This window comes from Choloepus didactylus, chromosome 12 (assembly GCF_015220235.1).
Source record: "Choloepus didactylus isolate mChoDid1 chromosome 12, mChoDid1.pri, whole genome shotgun sequence".
NCBI classification, from domain to species: domain Eukaryota; kingdom Metazoa; phylum Chordata; class Mammalia; order Pilosa; family Megalonychidae; genus Choloepus; species Choloepus didactylus.
This window is the reverse complement of record NC_051318.1, coordinates 65,458,415-65,479,430: the sequence shown is the minus strand read 5'-3', so window position 1 is coordinate 65,479,430 and position 21,016 is coordinate 65,458,415. Positions and strand designations below refer to the sequence as shown.

The 21,016-nt window shown below is 37.7% G+C and overlaps 1 pseudogene; it reads left to right on the top strand.

The window, feature by feature from the left end:
* Window positions 1-12,696: 12,696 nt before the first annotated feature.
* LOC119506868 overlaps window positions 12,697-21,016 on the top strand; it is a 95,911-nt pseudogene continuing 87,591 nt past the window's right edge.

Below are 21,016 nucleotides of genomic sequence, written 5' to 3'. Positions count from 1 at the left end.
GAACCCAACCAGCCTTGTCTCTCAGGGGAAAACCCCATCCTTATCCATCCTGAGCTAGAAACCAAAAACAGTGTTTGTTGTATGATTTCCATGAATTATCTTCACCAGCACAGAGCTCTTTCTTTCATGGTACTTTTTAATAGATGTATCACTGTAACAGTGGACCTGATGTGCCTCACAATAACCCTAAGTTTGGCAGTTCTGTTTTGCTCCATCTGAGGAGTTTTGTTGTTTTTGTTCATTCCATTCTTTTGATAAGTATAAATAGGCAAGCAAAAAAAGGATGTTTTTCAATTCTGCCCCACAGAGGCTAGTCAACTTATCTTGCTTCATGAGGATTGCATGTGGGCAAGGGTCTGATCTGGAACTTCCCAGGGTTTGACAGGTAGAATTGATTAAAATAGCCCATGGTATACTCCAAGTGGTACAAATTGTGCCGGATCCAAAAGTTAGCATAACAAGTCTGAGACCTTCAGGCCACCATCTCATGCTCTCCATTATGTGGTGAATAATGAGGTTTTCCTAACAAAGGAATAGTACTTTGTTGGCTGACACAATGTGTGAGAAATACCATGTAACTCTATGTTGGACTTCCCAGTGCTGAACAGACTATTAATAACAATAATGTCTTAAATCTCTTACCCTATTCGAAAGCCCTGTGAGCAGATCTTACATGTGGTCCCGAGAAATATTTGCCTTTCATGTTCCAAGTCATAAATGCAAGGAATGTGTGACCTCAGTCGCAAATCCCTCGGCTCTCTAAACAACGGAACCTATAGTTCATGATAATCCGGCATATGTTTAACATATTTAATTTTATAAATTGCAATACACAGATAGTTACACAAGCAAATCCTGGAGAATAAATACTAAGATCATGCTAAGATTATTTTGAGGGTATGATTTAAACCAACATCGTTAGAGATTTCGAAATTAAACCTTAGAGTCTCGGTAGGGTTCATGTAATACCAGTCCAGATTTCATTCAACCATAAAAATCATTTTGAACTAATATAATAGGAAATTAGATGAGCTATTATGTCTAGGAAAAATCAGCTAAGTTTAAAATGTAACGGCATATATAAATGTATATATTACAAATATAAATGAAACAGATCACAGGGTAGTCAAAAAGTGACAGCTGCTTGAATTCGTAGGAGTTTAGACTTCCAGCCCCTCTGGAAATTATGAAATGAGGAATAACAAAAAAAACTACCCCCCATTATTATCCAAGCACAAGTGGTATAAGATCATTTATCTTGATATATGTCACCTTAGAGCACATATTATCCCTATCTCTCAAAGTGTTTTTTCCCCCTTATTTCACCTCTGACATTCATTGTAAATTTAATGATCCACATACGATTTGCTGGTGTCTCAGTCTGGTGTTTTGAATCATGAAACTAGTGCTAAATTTATGGCACTGCAGTACCACTTAGTGAATCATTAAGCAGTACAGTGATTTTAATGATTTGGATCATACTGGACCTCATCACTATATAATGAGGTTCCATTTAGTGTAAATTTTATGTAAAAATTCAATTTGCAAACCAACAACATGAAACTACAATATTTCTTCTAACTTGACATTGTATTTATTTATCATATATTTCTACTGGGTTCTACTGTTAAGTTCATTAACAGAATAACACTTTATCCCATTTTCTTTTCATTAGCATGATATTTAAATAACCCTAAGAATTAAAGTGACCAGCAGCTACACCTTAAACTACCTTAAGCACTCCTATTCCCAAGTTTGCTCAATTCAAAGATCTCAGAAATAATTTCAAATTTCAATACAGTTTTAATACCTTTGATACTGGAGGTTCACCTTCCCATTCACCAAAGAACAAACTGAATTGCTTTTAGCCTGTCTTTCATTACCAGGAAAGATTAAGAATGCAGAAAACAAAGAATGGTTACAGTACACCTCTCCCTCCTCTTCCATTTGATAAAAGTCCATAGCCTTCAATGATCCTGCTTTTACTTCTGAGACAAAATTTAAGGTTCTAAACAATATTGAATTAAAATGCCAACTACAGTTCAGCTGTGCCATATCAAAACGGTAGTCAGAACTTTCTCTTTTGTCTTAAAGAATATACTGATTAGAACATGGCAATAAGTCCTACCAGTGAAGTTGGTCTCATAGAGAGTTAGGAGTGGAAATGCTGCTTAGGGCTATTTTTTTATTTAGTGGAAAAGGAAACTAAGGCTAAGAGAAGTTAACTATCTTAACCAAGGTTATATAGCTATTACACGGTGGAGCCAAGAAACAAACCCATGTCTCTGGACTCCAATTGCTCTTTCTCAAATTCATTTTAAAATTGAAAAGCAAAATAACAGTATATTCAGATTATGCCTGTAAAACAAATTTCTGATTTTACATTTTATATTTCATTTTCCTCTGCATCATTGTTAAGCGTGTCTGCATAGTGACCTACTTCACCCTGTATTAAATGATGGCTTTTAAAAACTGAGTTCTGACAAGCATAGTAACAGTAGTAAGTTCATAAGGTACACTGAAACTGAATTTTTTACAGTTTGCATGGGTAGTAGAGTATAATTTTTTTAAGTAGTTCCTTGACCTCAGCAAATGTTATTCAAAGGGTTCTACCCATAGATGATGGAGAATTTATTTCTCTCCTGCTGAATAATGCATGTTTAAAAAAAAAAAAACGGAAGGACTGAAGATATATCAAATACCTAAGTTAAATAGACCCATGTTTGCAAGAGAAGCAATAAGCTAAATTGTCTTCTAAAGTCACAAAGAACCATGGGGGTCCAATCTTCCTTAAATTCGCACTTTGACCTTAATCCACCAAGAACTTAAATAGAACAGATAAAATATAACCACTTTGAGACTTATATCTGTGCAACAGGAAGCACATTGTGCCTTGTTCCTGTATTTATACTGAAAAGCTTAGACAGTGGGAAAAGAGATTTTTTCAAATTTCCTCTTAGGTAGAAGAGGTCACAAAAGCCATTAGAGACACTAACTTCAAAATGGCCCACAGGGAGAGTACCCAGCCTGGGCAGAAGCTGGCACACGCCTGGGGACCCTGACAACTTAGGTCATTTTAATCATCTTTTTCCATGCTCTGTGGTTGTTTTTCATCTTGTTGGGGACTTTGGCTGCCGTCTACTTTGGAAGGATTCATCCTTAAATATGAGAATGCACGTGGTTGAGAACAAGACAGAAGAAAGGAGCTTGCCAAGCAGTGCACGGCAGGCCAGCCTGGGATTCCATTTATCCCACCTTCTTCCTTTGTGCTTCCACCTATTTCTAACCACTAAGTCAAATACCTAAGATTTACATGAATGGTACCATTTCTTCCAGAATTGCCAATAACCTCAAAATAATGACAAATGTTGCTCTTTTGTTTAGCATCTACAATCACTCCTTTTTTAACAGAAAATAAAACCGTTCAAGTAGTCAAGGTACTTGACTGATTTGCCACAGTGATGTTCAAATGTACAAAAGCCCTCAAAACAGTAGGATTCCAAAGACGGTAGCTTCGGGAGGAAGATGTCAGTGGGTACACGACCCTGGGTGTGAGCCAGTGAGGAAAGAGTGTAGTTGGGGATAAGGCTTGAAAAGCAGATGGGTTCAGATTGTGGAGGCCAAACAATGTGCTGAAGAGGAATTCTGTAAATAATTCAGGAAAAAAAAAATGAGCAAGTCTGGAAGGGAATTCAGACTTTAAATCTCTAAATCCCCCTAGGGGGATTCCCATAGTACCTATTCTCCCTACTTCAACCGTATAGTCTTGGTACCATGTATTTGATAACCCCTTTAAAAACACTTTCCCCACTTTACTCTAGGGCCTCCAGCAGCCACTTTTTCTGGGGATCTCAGGCGTGTTCGATAAGCAGAATCATTGCAAAAGCTGTTTTCTGGTCTTCAAGTCGGTCAGGCTGAAAGCTCCCTAACTGGGTGTTGGTGTGATGGGTGCTCTACTGCCAAGTCACAGGAATTCTTGTAGAACCTGGAGCCCGATGCCAAGAGCTCCGTCACTGAGGTGTACCACAAAACTTCCAACCATGTCCAAGTCCTGCCATCTCTCCGAAGGCCCGAAATAGGATGGTGCATTTCTTCTTAGTCTCAAGAATTCTTTCTCTAACCCAGAAGCAGCCACTTCCTCCTCTCTTTCTCCAAGCATTTTTCTCTCTTCTTTTCCTTCTGGGAAAAACTGTCATAGTGTCCACAAAGTGCTTTGGCTTTCAAAAACTAAAGCCTATAGTATATATGGGTTGGAAGCAGGGGAGTCAGTTCAACAATATCTTCAAGAAAATTCTGCTTTCAGCTCTGCAAAACAAAGAACTTGAAGCAAGGGAACAAAAAGTTCTGGTTACTTTCTTGACATAGAAGGGGCAAAAGAGACTTAAAAACTCATTTCTCAATACATAAATATCCTGGCCAACAGCTCAATGACAACAGCACTGAGCATATACTGTGTACAGAGCTCTTCCCTCACCCCATGGAGTAGTAACTAAAGACAATCAAACATTTATTGAACACCTACTATGTGCCAGATACAGTTACTACAGCCCCTGTCACTGAGGCACTTGCAGTTGAGTCAGGGCACAGTTCTGTATTTACAATACAAAGGGAGGTAGGACAAGGGTAGATCAATTATTTTTCACAGTTCACGTGAGATAGGGTTATGTCCATAAGTGCTAAGGAATCACCACGTGTGGTTAAGTGACCAGTGGAAGGAAGATTAATATAAATGTCTCGGTTATGTTAACAATAACATTTGTGCTTTTTTACCCCAGATCACTGAAAGCTTTTCACAACTAGTTGATAACTCCTCTGGGAATTAGGTAGCAAAAAATATATTCACAATGCTATATAGATGGAAAATCAGCACAGAAGGAAAAAGCGGCAGGGTCAGGGTCTCCAACTGTTCAGTTGCAAACTCAAGGCTGCAATGCTAAATACCAACTCTTGATTTATTAAGTTTAACTCAACTCCTGAAAATGCTTAGACCTGGAAAAAAGAACTTCAGTTCATTTTCACAAATCTCAGTGACATCTTGGTTTGGCCCTGATACAATTGTCATTTTTGGAACTTCACCTAAGATTTAAACAAATGTAAGAAATGAGGATCTATGTTCAGTGCTACACACTGAAAAACTTCTCAGTCACACCACAAGTTTGGTAAAATGCACTCCTTCTAATGCTTGTCAAAAGTTTGTCCCATAAAAACCCTTGAAATAGTAAGTTAACTACATGTTAGTGATTGAATGAGTATTTGACTTCATATATTTTAAACTTGCAATTAGGTCCCACTGGGGCAAACTTTAGTGCTTTTGGTGAGCTGAGGATCAAGGGAAGTGAAATGATGTTTAAACGTCACTAATTAGGCTGCTAAGTTAAGAATCCATTAGGATGAATAGTGGAACCTCATCATTGTATAATACTCTTTTTTTTGCCACTGAAGTCAATTTTTAAGACAGGTTCCCTCCCTCTGCCTGACTCCCCTAAAAATTCGAAATTTCGAAAAGTTTTGTAAAAAGTACATAAACTTAGATTTATAAAACTTCTTAATTGTACAATAGTAAAACCTCCATCTTCAAAATCCTGTGCTCAGTTTCACTTGTTTGCAATTGTCACTATTTCCTAAATTCAAGGAGTTAAATTCCGGCTATTCTGGGCTTAGGACTAGTCTGATTCTAGTCCCCAGCAGGCAGCAAGCTGCAAGGGCAAATTCCCTAAACCAAAATGATAGAACTACTTTGGAAAAAAAATTTTTAAAAATGTGTTCTAGTTAGGCGAATGTTTGTAAATAGTGATAAAATTAGTATTTTACAGCAAGACAATATGTAACATTTATAGCCAAGAGCATCCATTGCAGTGTTCCAGGGTAAATTTTTAACACATGACAGCATTCTCAGTTACAGAGATTTCATGGAACATGAAACTTTACGTTTTGAATTTTTTTTTTTTTTTGAGCTTTCTAAATAAATGATTCACCAGCTATAGGGAAAAAGTATGCTTAGCAACAAAACTAAACAATAGTAAATATCCTCAGAATTTTTGTCATCTATGGTAAGTCTCTAATCTAGTTCTGAACGAATAACAGTGTAGAACAGCATGTGCTAAGCAGAAGAGCATCCATAACTGTGAGTGGGAGAGAAGGCCCAGGTGGTTTCGGAGCTCCAGGTAAGTCACTCCTCTCCCAACTTCCACATCATTATTTCAGGAGTGAAGTGGGGACCAGAGCTCTACAGGCCCATGGCAAGTTCCTACCCTTTGTCCCCCAACACCTGCTGCCTCATGGTAGGGGACTGAATCGTGTCCCCACAAAAGGTATGTTCAGGTCTCAACCCCTCGTCTTGTGGGTGTGAGCACATTTATAAATAGAACACTTGAATATGTTATTAGCTAAGGTATGCCCAAACTGAATGAGGGTGGACCTTCATCCAACATGGCTGAAGTTTTTATAAGCAAAGGAAATTGGGCACAGAGAGGAAGCCATGGAGAGCAGCCAGAAGTTAGAAGTCAAAGGAACCCAGAAGAGAAAGAGAAGACACTGTCATGTGCATTGCTATGTGACAGAAAAGCCACGGACCAAGGTTTGCTGGCAGCTAGCCCTGGAATACCACAGTCCTCAGGGAGAAAGCATCTCCGTGCTGATGCCTCAGTTTTGGACTTCTCCTAGCCCCCAAACTGTGAACCAATAAATCCCCATTATTAAAGCTAACCCATTGTATGGTATTTGTTTCAGCAGTCGGGAGACTAAAACTCAGTCCCTGCACACAAACCCTCACATGGTTCATGAGCTGAGAAACAACAAAGCCCCCCTGTCTACTCTTTCCCCCTTCATTGCTTTATTTTTCTCCATAGCATGTATTATCATAGACAAACTATATTTATTTTTATCTCTCTATTTCCCTCTACTAGAAGGTAAGGTTGAAGAGGGCTTGTCTTTTTTTACACTGTTGTAGTCCAAGTACTTAAAACAGCTCATAGCATATTATGGATGCTCAATCAATATTTGTCAGATGAATGCATGAGTGCGTGAATGAATGAATGAATGAAATAGAAGGAAATCATATGAATCTGATGCAAATCAAAATATATTTATGATGCATGTAAATGTGTCAGGCACCTATGTGTGACTATGCTACTATGAGTTAGGTATTGGGTATACAGAGATGAATCAGACATAGTGCCCTCATTTTACTAGTCCTTGATCCTTTGTACCTGATATTTGCTTTGCATTATGTATGTGTGTGTATACTCATATAGAGTTACACCAGGCAATATGAAAGGTACTTTGATATTTCACTTAATTCCCACCTCACACCTTACAAATGAGGAAGCTGAGGCCCATACAGGTAGTCAATATCAGACTGAAATTTGAAATCTAAAATCCAGTTCACCTCCCGTGATGTGCTGATTATCCTTCTTAAACTTCTGCAACAAGTAATTATTAGTGTAAAATCACTGAGCAAGGCAGGTTCACACGCTATTGTCATATGGAGCTAAGTAATCCTGGGCAAGGGATGACTGACTAAATCTCTTTCTTCGCTTCTTCATATGTAGAATGAAGATAAGGATATCTGCCCTGCCCCCATATAGCATTGCGATGAGTCTCTAATCAATATCAGGTAAATTGTAAGGTTTTATCCAAATGTAGCTTTCTTTTCTTATTGAAAGGAATGATGGATTCTGGAGATCAAACGGAGCTTTGTGCAATGTCCACAGTCATGCACATCTGTACCTACTCATAGAGCTTATCAGAAGAAACATTCATCTTGATTCTTAGCTCAAGGAACTCAATACCATGGATATTGGGTTAAATCCCTTCCTTTTGGAATATGACCATTTCTGAAGAAAGAGCCTTGTGCAGTTCCATACTTCTGAGACAAAATATTAAGACATTGCACCTAAAGTGTTATTAAATAACTCAAAGTAAAAGACTATGAAGCCAACCTCTATGAAAAATGTTACCAATGTTGAATATTCCATTTGTAAGAGACTTTAAATTCATCTCCTTAAGAGAAAATGTAGGCATGGTGCTCCCTTTCATCACTTATAACTTTTGATACGTGGACATATAAATTTATAATATTACAGGGGATATTTAGCACGAAAAGCCTATTTTGTTAGTGCTTAGATCAGATTCCATTATCTGTCAAGTAAAAATAATTTGTTTGAATGACAAATTTTCAATAAGGAAGAAAAAGATATGGTGGGAAAAGATATGATGAAAGTCAGAAGAGCAAGACAGCTTATTAGTAAGAATTTATTTAATTTATAACAAGCTATTTTGAGTGGGGGGGGTAAAAATGGTCCCATTTCTCATCTCTGGCAGTTCTTCTCAATGACTAATATGTCTACCAACATTTTCTTCTTAAAATTACAGTCAAAGTTCCAACAGAAAATCACAGATGCAATCAAATTCATACTAATGGTTGAAATGCACCATATGTCCTCTGATACCTATGCACAATAGGGTGCAGGTTTAATGACTTTCTTATTGTGCCCCTGTTGTAATTAGGTATTAAATGACATATGGTATGTTGCCGTTGTAACAGTGAATTTTCTCGTTTTTTTATTGTTTTCTATCAGAAGCTTAACAGTCTTTCAGGGTAGTATTAGTGGTGAGAATTAAACCACATGTTGATTTCATTTTTTTAAGCCTTAGAATCTCATCTTGATTAGCCTTATTAGTGTAGTGCCAAAGTAAACATCCAAATCTAATCTATTTTCAGATAATATGGAGTAAAACACATTTGAACTGGTAAGAAATAAGTGAACATTCCTTTAGATACATAGACTTCGGACACTATATGTAGGGGGTTAAAAAACAAATAATAGCTTATTTGCCCAGAAAGTCACCAAAGTGTGATGGTTTAGAAATTTTTTAACCTTATTCCAAATAGTGATCATCCAAATCATTTTTTGAGAAAAAATAACTATATTATAAGAGATTTCTATACAATTAGTAAAGGACTCAATAAAATCTTAAACAAATACACTCACAAAAAAAATCCGACTGAAAGCAAAAAGTCAACTAAGTAGGATCATTGGAAACTCTGAGTCATGTTGTTTAGTTTAATTTGTAAAAACACAAGCAAAGATTTTTCAAAGAGCCGAGGAACATGATTTATGCAAATTTAATAAGTTTGAAGAAAATCTGGATCAACTTGGAAAACTATTTTTATCACCACAAAAATACTGAGGAAACAGATATGATGGCAAACTATGGTATTTCAAGACATTCAACATTCACCTTAAACTTAATTAAATTTATCCTCAGATTTATATATATATATACACATACATACACACACACACACACACACATACATATACATACACATACACATGTATATATAAGCAACTAAGTATGGAGGAGTTTTAAATTGAAATGATCCTTAGCATCTGGATGGAACGGAATGCTACAGAATGTCAGGAAGGAAATATGCACTAAATGCTATAGCATCTCACTTGCCCTTACTAGCTTTCTGCATTTCAGGTCAAGGAAAGGGAAAATCCTATCATGCAAGCTTATATTCTTAAGTCATAAGTATGGCCACACATCCCTGTTCCAGTCAGCATGAGGGCGCATTACAAGCTAGCCAGCGAGGCTTCCAAATGAGCCATGAAGATTAATAAAATACAATCTCCAGTGGATGTTGGCACCTCCCTGTCAAGCTAGCTAATGAGTACTGTGTTACTGTAAGACCCAACTGTCACATTATCTCTGGACTAATAAATGGATTCTAAGACAAATAACAATACACAACTAAAATTCAGTCTGGAAAGAGCTTTTCATTTACTTCCGACTGGTGCAGCCCCAAGAGACCCTCTAGCTGTCAGTGCCATGAGCATTGTCACTTTTTATAGGAAGTACTCAACAAGGGCAAAGTCAGGTTAGCTGAAAGAAAATCTAGAATTGATTTTCCAAATTCTAGGTTTAAAATTAAAGCAATTATTACATTTAATTCACATGTATCTGAGCAATTTGCAATATTTAGAGAAAAATCTGTCCAACCTGAGTCTGGCAAAAATATAGTGAACAAAACTTGTTATTGGGAAATAGGCTCACATTTTGAGAATTTTAAATTTTGAATAAGAATCCATATCCTGTGGTGATGTGTTTATTAGAAATAAAGCTCACCTCAGATATGAAATTCCATTACAGCCGCTTTGTATATATGTATCTTTCTGGAATCTGTAGCAGAAGAAAGAGGCTGCACAAGAAAATACAAATACAGACATCATATTCATAATTTTATTTCTACCAACTGTAGTTTGGGTATACTTGCATTTATTCTGATTAGAAATGCAGAGTGTAATAACAGTAAATATTACTGAATATTCACAAAAGATCAATTTTTTTTGAAATGCAAGATGAAGCTAGTAAAAGGTATGGAATAACAGAAATAGCTAGAAGTAAATACCTGAAACTATCAAACTGCATCCCAGTAGCCTTGACTCTTGAAGACGGCTGTATAGCAATGTAGCTTATAAGGGATGACGGTGTGATTGTGAAAGCCTTGTGGATCACACTCCCTTTATCCAGTGTATGGATGGATGAGTAGAAAAATGGAGACAAAAAAACTAAATGAAAAATAGGGGTGGGGATGATTTGGGTGTTCTCTTTTACTTTTATTTTTTATTCTTATTTTCACTTTTTCTGGAACAAGGAAAATGTTCAAAAAATAGATTGTGGTGACGAATACACAACTATATCATGGTACTGTGAGCAGCTGATTGTACACCATGGATGATTGTATGGTATGTGATATAGCTCAATAAAATTGAATTATAAAAAAGGTATGGCATATGAAGTATTTTGTCTCATTTTCAATTACTGAGCAAAGAGGAAGAAGAATTCTTAAGAAAGAAGGAAATAAAGAAAGAAGGACAGAAATAGAAACAAAGAAACAGTGAGAAGTAAAAAGAGAAGAAAAGAAAATGAAAAAGGGACTGAAAGAAAACAGGAACATTTCAGTGCCTTAGTATACCCAAATACATTATTATTGTTTTAACATATCCATGTTTCAATAACGTTACTCCTGACCTACCATTTGTAACAATACAATGAACCTTAATTCACCTCTCCACCTTAGGGAAAACATGTTCCCAAACACAAATGGTGAAGATGTTCATTTACTCACCGGCTTTGTGAGTTCAGAACAGGAAGGAAAAAAAGCCACAGAAGAATAACCATGAGTGGGATCTCCAGTGTATCCAGCCCAATATTCTAAACTATATAGAGCTTAGGAGTTGTAGTAGAACAACGCTTGTTCTATTTGTCTTCAATTTCTATTACTTTCATGTTGGGAACTGCACTTCAAAAACCTGAAGATCTTTCTTTATTCCTTACAATAATAGACATAATGCACTCTGTATAGCTCCTCGCAAATAATAGGCAAATAGTAAGTACTATTTCTTTCCTCCATTCTTCTCTATCTCTTTCTCCTACGCCTTTCTAACTCCCCTGCTCCTGGACTCAACTTTCAAAGTGATTGTCTGGAAGATGGAAGTCAGTTGTTTCCAGGTGTGCAACGTCTGCTTTCTCTGCCCCTCCCCACGCCACCAAGGTTGATGTCAAACAAGCTGACTGCAAAGATTTTTAATAAACAAAAGATTAAGTTTCCATTCCACAAAATTCTAGAACAGTTTAATAAGCAAATGAGATAATTGTAAATATTGGCTACTATTACTACAGTTATTACATTATTATTATCAGCGAATTACCAAGAAATTTACTAAGTTGTTGGGTTATTTTTTTTCTCAGCCTGTGTTACCTCTGTATGTAAAAGGATCACAGGGTTTTCCTTCCATTTGAAGTACTGGTTCCCTTTATTTGTTCCTTGTATTTCCCACAGACCTTGCAGACGAAAGGTCCTGAATCCAATTTGTTAGGTTAGTTGGCCGCTTCTAATTAACATCATTTTCAACCTCCAAAGACTACTTTCTCATTCTTGTACTTGGATTTAGTGAGCAAGCTCATCCTCACTTTATTGTTTTTTCATGGTTTCGGAGACTTAGAATATAAATTATACTATTATTGTTAATAACTGCCATATGGTGGTAGTTCATGATCTTCAAAGCTTTTCATATATAACCAAATCATTTTTAAATTCTTAAAACAAACTTGTCAGGTAGATATTATGGTTATGCACATGAGGAGATTGATTATCATAAGGGTAAATGGCCTGTCTCAGGTCACACTGCCAGAATGTAAAGGATTAACTGAAACTCAGGCCCTCTGAGCCCAGCGCTATGCCCCTTTCTGCTCAGCTCTTAGCCGAATCCATAACCCAGTCCAACCCATTTTAGAAGAAAAAGCTTTTACCTTTTCCAGACTCCAGAACAGCTCCAACCTTCTTGATGGCTCCTCCCACGGCAGTCCTCTGCCCCCTACCCACTCGCAACTTCAATCATTTTCACTATCTTATTAGGCTTTCTCCATAATGTAGCTTTTGAGGTATATTTATACAATAGGTGTAGACACTTGATAGCTGTACACAAAGAAAGGGAAAAGTTAGGAGAGGCTGGCCAAAAAATGAGGAGAAAAATTATTTCAGACAAACTTCAATTCTGCAGATATTTTCCCTATTCTTATCTCCTATACTACTATTTCAGGAGAGGACCTACTCAGAGATCAGAAGGGAGTCCCTCAAAAATCGTACATATTGAGAACACTCCAGCCAGCGATCCAGAAGGGAGCATGGCGGAATTCTTCAGCGATTCCTTCCGTGGAGTATGCCGAATGTCAACGGTAAAAACAAGGATTAAGATCGATGTGCCAGGTACTTTACCTGTATTATTTTATTAAATCCTCACAGTAATTTAAAGCTGAGTACATGATCATCCTGATTTCACAGATGTGAAAAGTGGGACTTAGGAAGTTAAGTAACTCAACTAAGGTCACACTCTGAAGATGCCAGAGAGCCGGGATTCAAGGCTGGGCTCTGGGACCCAGGCAGAACAATCACCTGCCACCAAAACGAAACCTCCACTTGAGCATTGCTTCATAGGGTGTTTTCTGAGATGGGGATTCTCTCTTTTACAGACCAGCTGTCCCCAGAAGCCCCAGAGAACCACCCTAACTGCATTCAACACTCCGTTTAGGGCTCTGTAGACATGCAGGGAGGCAGCAGTCTCCTAATTTCATCAGCATGCTGAGAGAACTCATGTGAATCACTTGTGGCCCAATCTAGAAGACCCATCTCAGAAAGACTTTTTCCCTCTTCCACCCGATTCTAAGAGATGCATTGCTGCGTGTTCCAGGCCTGAAAGGAAGATTTGCAGTAAATTATACGTGTCAGTAACATTTGTGGGCTCTTTGTCAGGGTACAGGACTCCAAATGGCTGAGCCAAATGCCTGAATTAATTGGGGAGGATGCTGTTAGTTCTCACTAAGCAGCTCTCGTAGGCAATGTGGGAGAAACACACTGACTGTCTTTGTTGCATCTTCTTTGTGTAGAAAGGCTTTTCCAGCCGAGTCAGTTTCACGCCAGCTCTGTGGGCCTGGAACTTTTTAAAAATGCACTTAAAAAAAAGTAAAGAGCATGTCTAAGAATAACAAATGAGAAATTTATATCTTCAAAATATGTAGATTTGAGATTTGTTTTAGGGGGAAAAAAATGCACAAGCTTTACTGAGCATCTGTAACGATGATATATCTACACATTATATGGCCGGCTATCTTTAGTTTGTTTTTATATCCTGTGGAGTGTGACATCTGTGCAAAAATTATGAACTGACTCATACACACGAGGTGCTTATTCAGAGTTTGAAAAATGGGCCTATTCTTCTACAGTCCAATTATTTATGAAGAAATTAGAAAGAAACTTTAGAATCTTAGAATCTTTTTCTTAATTTATTTACATGTGACTCCAGTCAGCCTGATCAAGCAGAAACTATCTGTAACAAGGGTGAAGGTTTTTCTAAGTGGGTTAATTATATTTATTTTCATGGCCACCAAGCCCTCATTTGCTTTTTATAAATTACTCAGGGCAAGGGGCTAATCTCTGTGATTGCTCTCAATCTAGATAAAACAGCTCAACCTTTCATTTGAAGTGGATCTTTTCTATTACAACCCTTTTATGAACCACCTGTAAAAGGAAAGAAAGCTATATCTTCATGGAGATATAGATATATGCATATAAAAATTTATAACTATTCCCTAATCACTCAGACGTGTAGGCTAAGCATCACTTATGATTACTACACAGATACTATTACACAAAGAAGTACATTTATATGGAAAACTAAAGAAAGCTTTTATTATAAGAATAAATGCTCACTGATTCTTTAACTGTCCTATTAACGCAACAATAAGGGGTTCATTCATCTTTGTCAGTCCATACTTAAGCCCTCTTAAGTGTGTCTACAGGCAACTAAATTCGATGATTCTCTCTCCCTCTTTGCTAGCTTGGCATGCAGTTCTCTCCCCTCTTCTGTACTCTTCCTCTCCCTCTGCTAAGTAAGTCCTCACTCAGGATTTCAGTATTGGAATGGAAAGTTAATCCTTAATTTTTCTTTGCAAATAACTTGTTTGTTAAAATCCATTTTAACCCTAACCGTTGGGAGGGCCAGGTAGAGGGGAAGAGTTTTATAGAATTCACACCTCCAGAACAATTCATCTTCTGGTCAATTAATCTTGGAAAGCTTAGTCCAAGGTAGAGAAACAAGAGCGGGACAGGAGAAAGAGAAAGAGAGGAAGGAAGGAAGAAAACTAATTTTCCTTGAGCACCTAGTATGTGCCAGGCACGTACAAAGTACATTAATGTATGTTATTGTAAGAGATAAAGGAAGATCTTCCCAGTTTCTCAGGTTTTTGAAGTCCAGTTTGCAGCATGAAAATAATAGAAAAAAATGTGTGAGATTGGAGTCAATTTTCTCTCCAGTTTTAGGGATCCCCTGTGTCTGAGACTGGCCATGCACATCTCAGGGACAGGGATCGTTCCTCCAGGGCTTATAGCTCCTGTGGGGAGGCCAAATCCAACACTTGTGTTTGCTAGTATTGGGGTGAGCAGGGCAAGCTTTACAAACTAAACAGACAACTGCCCTTCTTCTGTGTTACAGACATTAGTAAGCACCATCCTTACCCACAAATGGTAACTCTGCTACACATCATTCTACCAATATAGTTTCGTTTTTGTGTTCTCCAAGCCTCCCTTTTAAACCTAGAGGTTCCCCAGCTAGGATTAGTGGTGATAGTAGAGTCCTTTCAAACATGGGACATGAGCCTGGAATCTGACCTAAGAACTGAGTCTAGAGACAGGGTGGAAGTGAAGAGAGGAACTAAAGAGAAATTATTGTGTTGATGACTGGGGGCAGAGAGAAAGGGAGATATGTAGTCAGTCTTGGCGAGCTGTCTACATTTCGCTGAAGTTCCATCTGAAGCAATTGTAAAAACATTGAAAATATAAAATTACAACAACAGTCTTTCATCAGTGGTAACAAATGTACCATATGAAGGCGAGGTGTTAATAATGGGGGGTGAGGAGAGAGATACTAAGGACTCTATTTGCTGCATGATTTTTCTATAAACCAACTTCTCTAATAAAACATATATTTTTTTTTTAAACACTGAAAAAATTAAGGCCATGTCAGTTGATATTTTTATAAATTCTATTGGCTGTTTTGACTTTTAAGAAGTATCATAATCACTCAAAATTCAGCACCACCACCTCTACCACTCCCCAAAAATGAGAAAACTGTTTCTTGCTCCCATAGGCACTTAGCTTCCATCATCTGACTCATCAGCTGCTGATAAGAATATGATTTTTGCTTGTCGGAGAGTCAGAAAAGCAAGATTGTCAAGGAGTCGGCAATAATGGATTGTGAAACAATACGCTGCTATAGCTTTCTTTAATTTTGTTCTGTAAATACCTTGTTATAAAAGAATCTTTTTGGGTCACTAAAAATAAGAAAAAAGCAAACCGCAGAGACAAGGCCCCTTTAATATTTTTGGAAGGTTGACATCATCGTTGTTAATAAAGCTTTTATTGGGGGCCCACTGAGTACTGCGACATTCCAGTTTCCCAGCCCCACTCCCCACCACGCTCTCCGCTGGATGCCAGCCTCTCAGACTACAGTTAAACGTCTGCGATGAAGCCTTCTTGGTTTATTGTTAATTAACTTTAAGTCTAGATTCCCTCCACATACAACTTAAAATACAAATTGAGTGCACTTTGAACATACAGTCTTTGAACGTTCCTCACTAATTGTTTAAATGAAGTGTGGGTTTTGTCTCTAGCAGTTGGTTTCACTTTAACTTTTGGACAAATTGAAAACTTTTTTTTTTTTTCTTCAGTAAAACTCCATTCCTCTTTGTAGTCTTAATTTTGTACCACAGGGACTGTTTAATAAGCAGTTTACAGGTAGAAAGGAAAGACCCGATGACCCAATATTCTGTTTTCCCAAATGATTAGACGTAGAAATTAGTCAAAAAGGGAAAACTGGATTATGATTGGTTACAAATACATCGCAGAAATTCCCTGAAGTTGTTAAGGGTGCAATAATAAGAGAAGAGTTGTTGCTACAACTGATTTTAGGTGGAAGCCAGCTTCATTTCCTAAAAAATCTTTTGTATATTTATTTAGTAATTGGTCATGAAATAATGCTTTAGACAGGCATTTTAGAAAGCAGACCTCCTGTTTAATAAATCTAAGACTTTGATAATTATTAATGCACAAACACCAGCAGAGAGATGCTTTATTCCCCATGTCATGGTACAGCTATTAATGATACTCAGAGGAGTGAAAATTACCATTTCAGAAGTGTCCAAAGCAGTAAACTGGTAAACAAGCCTGCAGTTAGGACTGTGGATGATGTGAATCAACAAGGGTGAAAAGATTTGGTTACTCTGTGTATTAGTGTTAATAGGAATAGATTATAGAGGAATATTTGTGATGTGACCTTCCTGCACTAATTGAAATAGTATTCAGAGTCAGCATTGGAGTAATCAAGTTAAACACGGAATCATAAATCATCATGAAAAGTGCTGCCACAACTTCCCCGTCAATGCCCTGTACGGCTGGGCAGCCTCGAGAAAATATCTGCTATGCCGATCTTTAGGTTAATAGGAACAGAAATGGCATTTAAAGACTATTTGGATCAAATCTGCTCTGAGGTTGAAAGTGTTCCTCTGTTAATTTACTGGTAATATGAAGTGATGTAGTTAGGGTTAAGAAGGAGCACAGCTGAGCCCCTCACAGCAAAACAAAGGGCTGTGGGAGTTTCTTCTGATATTTATTTAATTGCTTTAGGGTACAATGCTAATCAGTTTTAATATACATGTGTAGTCTCCTTTGTTGCTCAGATATAAAACAGTTGGCAAGGTGATCAAATGCGAATAGTTAACTATACAGCTTGAGGTGATGCATTTGAGGAGTTCAGCTGCAGCACCCTCATATTTGACAGAGAAAGGTTTTATTGGGTATACATGGAAATATTTCTGACAAGTTAAACGATGATGTGTCCTGGAGAGAGAATAAGAATTTACTAGCAATATTTTTCTTATGAGCATTTCCTATTGATTGAATAGAGTCAAACATAACAGGTTTAAGAAAAATCACAGAGGAATTTGTTAAGAAATGGTATTATACTATTGCCAATAAAGCCCCACCCGTGTCTCAATGCAGAGAAAGGTTACTCATCAGATTATGTAGACAGTAAGATGTATTATGCTAAGAAGTAATGGGCTGGTTTATTATCATTTGCTTCAAATGCTATAAATTAATAGAAATTCCAACAGGCACCTGATAATAGAGCCTTTTCAAAGGTACCATATTTTACTTTAAATCTGAAAACATCTCAAGTCTATCTGATGTTATATAATGCATTTCTGTTTGGTAAATAATCCTAGAAGAAAATTCCTTCCTGGTTGTCATTCACATGCGTAGGTAGTGAAAGGAGGAAGAGGGTTACTCACCCATAATTAAAGCAGTATATCTTTAAGTTAACTGCTGAATTTTGAACAACTTTGCAGTTTATCTAGAGTAGTTAAATCACCATAATAGAAAATCTGAGATTGTTTTGCAGTTTTGTTATGTTAGATCCTTCCTCTTAGGAAAAGATTTCTGACTTTTGCAATGCTTCTGGTTACTCAAGTACAATTTGCAAGATCATGGCACTGGACAGTTATAGGGCCCAGGTAGCCCACCTCCCCCCAGACTCATTTTACTGATGAGATCGCTAAGGCCCAGGAGTGAAGTATCTTGCCCAAATTCCCACAGACAGCCAGGGTTCACAGCATTAAATAACTCCTCAACGTGGATGTCCCTAAAACAACAGAGAGTGAAAATTCTCACTGTAGATCTTATAAGAGAAGTTTATCCTTTAGATGATACTTTGCTTCTTTTAATATGCAATATTTTGAAACATTTCTACCTTTGACAGTATCTAGTGAGAACTTTCCATCCATAACTCTTAGTGGCTAATCAGTTGCTGCCAGTTAAAAGGGTATTGTATGTTTTCATACAATTTGTGAGAATCAGAAGTGATTTTCACAATGAAATGATTAAAATACTGCCTAACAAAATATGTTAACTCCTTTTAAGAAACAGATGTCATATTAGGGGAATGGTACTCAAGAATGTAGAAAAGAAGTTCCAATCATGGTATTTAAATGGTGTGTTAGTTATGGTACCATAGGATGATGATCTCTTTATATTGGTGTCTCTAAAACAAAACGGATTCACTGTCATCATGCAGTGAATTATCTGATTTTCGTCTAGGAAGCTGGTTCTATATCAAGGAAACAGAGTGGGGAAAAGGAAGGAGGAATCTTTACCCTGTGTGGGAAAGTTTATTTTCCACCCTTGCTTCCTTTACCACTGGAGACAGAAACATGACTTAGACACGTTGCTGGTATTAGAGATATATCCCTAGAATCGCAGGACCAGGAGTGACCTGAAGCACCTTTTTAGGAGACACGGATTAGTGGCAGGTACAGGACTCCAGTTGAGTCCCCCATCTCCTACTCTCGTGGCCCGGGCTTCTTCACGCCGCTGCTCCAGGTGGCCCGTGGAGCAGAGGGCCTCCCATCCCGCCCTCCATAGCCCTGGAAGTGGCTGGACAGGGAAGGAGGGATGCCAGAGAAGAGCCTATATACCAGCTACTCAGGGGAAGTCAGTCCTGGCTGCAGTCAGCTGATAACACAATCACCTCTTCACAATGCGGCCCCCTAACAGGAAATCTGAAACAGAAAGGCAACTGAAAATTTTCCTCTCGTTGGCAACTAATGACTTGGAGTTTCTCATCATCTGGGGGCAGGTGATCCTCACAGTATAATGCCAATTAATATCTAAGGTAATCAAACACGTTTTTAAAGCATTTGTTCTTATTTATTGCTATCTAGCTGTCTCCTGGAATCTGCAGCCTGTCTGTAGCTTCGATTTTCTTAATACTTGCAAAGAGTCTGGCCCATAGTAAGTGCTTTAGAACTGTTTAATGTTAAAAAGAATTATCAAGGTCCATTATGTTACATGTCCGCTCTGTAGTCAGAATTCTATTTTTAAAGTTTTCATTCATAGACTTTAAAAGGGTGGGGTTTTAAGACGGATAAGTAGAAGTGTGGAGAAAATGACATCTATGTAGAGATGTTGTACTGCAGCGCAATGATTCCACATCTGACACTAATTTTAAAATCTTTTCTCCCAATTGCTCACTCACTTACCTGGGCTTTATAGGCCAACCTGCCATCCATGAGCATAGCTGCATGTCTCCTCCACTTGAAGAGCCCCAGGAGCATAATATAGTCAGTGGGAGTGCAGGACAGAAAAAATATACACTGCTTTGCACATAACCTGAAAATCAAGGCATAAAAGAGGGAAAATAAATCAGTGAGCCCCATTTGGCCTTTGCATGCATAATTCATCAGCAGAAATAAGTACCCAAAATGTTTTACCAGTGAGTGTAGGACAAGTTACTTTCTTTTTCATTAACATCTAAATCATAGCTACAGACAATTTCAATATAAATAATTTAAGCTGTACAAATCTCATCAACTTGTTGAGTTTAAGGGTATTTTTATTGTCTTAAAAGTATAGTTCATCTGGTTTTAAAAGATAGTTGTAAAACTGAAAATAATGCAAATCAGGTAGGTCCATTTACAGATAGCTGAAAGACAATCAAAATGTCAGGGCCTAAGATTGTGAATGGCATTTATTGAGCGCCCACGGTGTTTTGATCATTATAGTAAGCATTTTCATATGCGTTATCTCATTTAATCTGCCCAACACACTCGTGAGATAAAGGACTCATCTCTATGTACAAGTGAGGAGACTGAGGTTCAAAGAGATTGAATAAGTTGCCCACGTCTCACCCCAGGTTCTTTGATCTAAAACCAAGCTCCTTTTATTACCCCATATGGCTTCTGTGATAGAGTGGATAATTCTATATAAAATAAAATTAAACTGTATTCTTGAGAATAGTTGGTTGTACATATGTACACAAACTATTGGGTTTTTGAGTAAATAGGCTGGCAAAATTGCAAGGCCCAAATTTGGGCTCCATTATCTATTTATTCCCTCTCTGCTCAGTGCAGTTCCTCTATAAATATTCCACCAGCCCTTTGAGAATATTTGATACTGTATAGTTCTTTCCTCCAGCAGGAAGGGCTGTTTAGTCAAAACCAGCCAATATGATGTATGGGGCGAAGTGATGGTGAGAAGGTTGGGATCAGGGAAGTTTTGCAGAAACTCTTACTATTCTTTTGTCTGCCTTAAATTTTCTACTGCAGTTGGCTATCTGAAGGAACCACATGAATTCAGAGATTTGCTTGATAGTAGGGGATGAAGGAAAATTAGAGTCAGTAAACACTGAGGGGGAAACATAAGACAGAGAGTGTTGGGATGTTTTCCCTCTCAAAGTATGAAATGTCACCTTCTATTTTCATAGGAGTCCTGAAAACACATTTCAGGGCATTTCTCCCTTTGTAAGGCAGGGCTGCCTCCTGTAAATAAGTAAAGAAGGAAGAGTGCACTTCACCTTTCTCGTTTTGAGCTGGGACCTCCAGGCACGAGTTGTTCACC